This window comes from Ipomoea nil, unplaced genomic scaffold, assembly GCF_001879475.1.
Source record: "Ipomoea nil cultivar Tokyo-kokei standard unplaced genomic scaffold, Asagao_1.1 scaffold2791, whole genome shotgun sequence".
Lineage (NCBI taxonomy): Eukaryota > Viridiplantae > Streptophyta > Magnoliopsida > Solanales > Convolvulaceae > Ipomoea > Ipomoea nil.
Genome location: NW_017619219.1, coordinates 1,488,851 through 1,494,026, shown reverse-complemented (window position 1 = coordinate 1,494,026; position 5,176 = coordinate 1,488,851).

Here is a 5,176-nt window from a genome sequence, read left to right as displayed (position 1 = left end):
ACACCGCTACCGTCGGAATCGGAGAAGCCCTCGAGACGCGGGAGGAGAGAGGTGACAACAGATGGAAGTGAATCGACACTGTGATATGAAGAGTCCAATCGCAATTACAAAACTTTAATTAGTATCATCCCATAAATAACACACGCAAACACCCCCAACGCACGCTATAAATATGGAATCTAAAATAATAACACAAGCAAAAGACCACAATGTCCCTACCTCCTTTACTAAACATCAGCACATGGGATCCAAAAACAAAAGATCCAAACCGTTAAAAAATAAAAATAAACGAACCAGATTACATCTTACCGTCTCATCAAAATATGCGTCTCATTGGATCCAATATATATATATATATATATATATATATATATATATATATATATATATATATATATATATACTTATTTATTTATTTATTTTTGAAGTTATTATGTGTATTTATATTTTATAAATTATATTATATTATATCTTTATCTCTATATATATAAAAGTAAAATGAAGTATGGAAAAAATTTTCCCGACCAAGTGTGAATGCAAATGAGATTAGGAATATGAATGCATTTATTGTGTTCACATTTATTGGTAAAGTTTTATATTTAATATAATTTATGTATATATTCATTTAAATTTAATTATAATTAATTTGACTTCACATATATAAAAAAGAGAAATTAGATATAAAACAAACATAGTTCTTATTTTATAAAAAAATAAAAAATAAAATAAACATAGTTCTTATATAAATAATCTTTTTCAAATGAATAAATTTTTGGAGATTTTCGACAAATATTACCTGTTAATTTATTTACAAATTTTATTTAAATATGTTAGCTATATAATTAAATTAAAGTAACAATAAACTTTAAAATCAACATAATAATAATAATATAATTAAACTTTTAAAAATATTAAAATATTACATTGTATAGTTATATTTACATTTTTAATAAAACTAATTCTGAACTGAAGAAATCAAGTTTTTTTTTTGGTTTCTACAACCATTACTTTCATTGCTAATTTAGAGGATGTCAAAAATTTTATTTGTAAATTTGTTAAATTAATAATAGTTCGTGCCTCGCACGAGACAATTACTAGTAATATTAAAAAATAAAAATAATCAAATACTTCAATCATCCAAAGATTCAATGTATCAAACTAGTTTACGGACGGCTGGACCAGACAAAATCGCTCAAAATCGGACGTTATCGACCGATTCGGCCGAGTTGACAGACTAGACCGATTTCGGCCGATTTTGCCGCCTAGGCGCCTGGCCGATTTTTGGACGCCTAATAGTGAAAGCGGGACGGCCTAGGGGCGCCTAGGCCAATTTTTACAGCAGTGGGTAAATATACTCAGGTCTTGGAATACCCCTACGTATATTTACGAAGTATGCTAGCTCGGATAACTTAAGCAGTGGGTCAGAGGCTCCCGAACTAAGATGTATTGTAAAAGGAAAAGGTCTAAACGTCCCTCTCTAAGGCATTAAATGCGCTATTTATATATAGGGGTTAGGAGGGGCACATGCTGAGTGTTCGGTATGCCAGCTACGTGTTCCAGATGCATTGGTGTGGTCGGCGGCTCCTCTAGTAAGTCTACGTGGGGAATGATTCCTGACGAGCCTAATTAAGAGGTGATCGGGTGAAGCATTTTCAAGGGTACTTTTCCCTCTAGTGTGGAAGGCATTTTACTAATGGTACCTGGTCCGATTGATAGGCATATTTTACACTCTTACTTTGGATACATCTTTATAATATTTGTGTATTAATTATTTATTATTATTTAATAATTAGTTCTTTTTAGAGTTTAATAATTAATGAGCTAAATATATATATAATATATAATATATAAAGAATATATAGAATATTTACTGCTATATATTACGTACTATAAATATATAAATAGAATATAAATCAATAAATAAAACATTATATTGTGTTTTCTAATTCCTACATACAGGTGCATGCAGTCATAGCAAATTCCTATTTCGACGGCACTATGTACAAGAATTGAGGAGGAATTTGTCATGCGACTAAAAGAGTGGAAAATGGGTGGTAGAGATTCATTAGGTTTAATTTAGAAAGTGTATAAATAGTATAAGTGTTTTATTGTAAAACGTTCATTCTTCCCTCCTCTATAGTATTCGTTAAAGTTGTTATCAATGTCCATTTGTGGCTAATTTCTAGTTGGTTTAGTGAATTGAAGCCCCGGAGTTCATAACGCTGTAAGGTTATTTATTTACTAACCAAGGTCTCCTATTATAAGTGTTTTCGATATATTATTTTCATTGCTTTATTCGTTCAATTAAATTTCTAGTTTATTTAAATTCTCTTTTGTTTTATCTTTACTCTCGATATATTCCAAACCCCCTACCTTTAATTTGAGCACAAAAGTTAAACTAGTTACTCCTCGTGGGATCGATCGTTACTCCCGCTACTACGTTTGTAAGGTTTTAATTTGGAAGCCTACGACAGCTCACCACCGATCGTCAAGGTCGGGACCGAGCTTGAAGGCACTACGCAATAACTAATAATATGAAAGGATTAATCTGTACCTCAGCTCGGTCGTGTTGGACCCTTATGGTGTCAGTTAAGATCGGGAAATGTCCCTCATGGGATACTGAATATGTACCGAGCATATACACGGTCATACGTCCAATGGTTATTCCTTATCAACTAGGTTCATCATTAGTGGAAATGTGAAGAACAATTTGATGCATAAGCCAATTTTGATCAGGCTAATGATAAGTCTCTACTTCAAATTTGAGACGATTTTCTCATTTATTTAACACTCTTAAATGTAAATACTAAAGTCAAAATGTGGAATGGACAGAGGTTTTGCTATGCGATGAGGTATGAGAGGAGGTTTGAATAAGACAAATAATGAGATGAGGTATGAGATGAGGTATGAGAGGAGGTTTGAATAAGACAAACGATGAGAGGAGGTTTTACTTGGGGAGAAGGTTGCAAGAGAAGTTTCATGCCTTGCAAATCTCTAGGTATTTAATATGGCATTAAATGATTTGCAAATCCCTAGGCACATGGGTTGCTATAAATAAGCAACACCCTTCATTCATTTTCTTCATCCCATCTAGCTCATCTGTATCATCTATTCGAAATACAGAGAGTACTATAGCAAAATACAGAGAGTAAAAATAGAGAGTTATATTTGTAATTCCTATTGTAATATCATTTTGCCAATACAGAAAATTCTTTTTCAATTTGCCTTATCTTGTGTATGATTTATTTTAAATCTTACACTAGAAATTTATTCTCAATATTTCCAGTTCAAGTTGCTATTGTATTTTGGTGTTGTGAACCCGTATCGATCCTAACAAGTGGTATCAGAGCCCTAGGTTGGTTCATAGATATATCTTTACTGTATCGTTTATGTTATAACTCATACTTGTAAAGTGATTGTACATGTCTAGGAAAAGCTCTGGTTAAGACTTGATATTTAAGCAGTCCATTTGTGACTCACATCTCTTCTCTAGAAATATTTTCCTGGTGTACTGTTCACAGGACCAGTAGTGTTTTATTATACGATACTATTTAGATATATTGTTCATGATTTGAATCAAGAACACCACTTACAATGGCGGCAAATTATGAGATTGATAAATTCAAAGGGAACAATTTCTCTTTGTGGAAAATGAGAATGAAAGCAGTTCTCAGGAAAGATAACTGCGTAGCAGCAATTGAAGAAAGACCAGCTGATTTCACTGACGATGCAAAGTGGACAAAAATGGATAGCAACGCTATGGCCAATCTACACTTAGCACTCGCTGATGAAGTTTTGTCAAGTGTGGCAGAAAATGGTACGGAAAAAGAGGTATGGGATACTTTCGTAAATTTATATGAGGCCAAATCACTGCACAACAAGATCTTCTTGAACAGGAAATCATACACTCTCAGGATGATGGAGACATCCTCAGTAACTGAGCACGTCTACACTCTCAGCACTCTATTTTCACAACTCTCGACGTTGAGTTATAAAATAGAAGTGAATGAACGTGCTGAAATCTTACTCCAAAGTCTACCGGATTCATATGATCAACTCATCATCATTCTGGTCAACAACAAGAAGGTACTTGTCTTCGATGATATTGCAGCTGCGGTTCTTGAAGAAGAAAGTCGGTGCAAAAAGAAAGAAGACAAAGTTGGAATTTCAGAACAATCTCAAGCGTTGACAGTTACAAGAGGAAGATCAACGGAACATGGCTCCAGTGGGAGTCACAACCGAGGTAGATCAAAGTCAAGGGGTAAGAAGAATGTCAAGTGTTTTCACTGTGGCAAAAAGGGGCACTACAAGAATGATTGTTGGCAGCTCAAGAAGGATTGGGCCAAAGGTAAAAATCTCGAGACCTCAAATGCTCAGGGATGTGTTGTGAGTACATCGATGGAGGCGAAGTTTTATTTGGTGAAGCAACAATAATTGTTGAAGGCAGAAAAAGTCTAGCTGATGTCTGGCTAATGGACTCAGGAGCAACATGGCATATGACCTCACGGAAAGAATGGTTTCATGAATATGAACCTGTCTCTGGAGGATCATTGTTCACGGGAGATGATCATGCCTTAGAGATTGCTGGCATCGGTACTATCAAACTAAAAATATTTGATGGTACAGTTCGCACTATCCAAGAGGTACGACACGTGAAAGGCCTGAAGAAAAATCTATTATCTCTAGGACAATTAGATAGCCGTGAATGTAAGGTTCACATTCAAGATGAGATCATCAAAGTAATCAAGGGCGCACTTATTGTGATGAAAGCTGAAAATATAGCAACCAATCTGTACATGCTTAAAGGAGAAACACAACTACAAGGGGAAACAGTTGTAGCATCAGATAGTCTTATAGAGAAATCATCGATGATGTGGAATCAAAAACTTGGCCACATGTCGGAACGAGGTCTAAAGATTCTTGCTGATCAACATCTTCTTCCAGGGCTAACAAAGGTTTCATTACCTTTTTGTGAGCATTGTGTTACAAGTAAGCAGCATAGATTGAAGTTCGAGAGCTCTAAAGCAAGGAGCAAGGCTATCTTGGAACTAACCCACTCCGATGTTTGGCAAGCACCAATTATATCCCTAGGAGGAGCAAAATATTTTGTATCCTTCACCGACGACTATTCAAGGAGATGTTGGGTGTATCCAATCAAGCAAAAGACAGATGTATT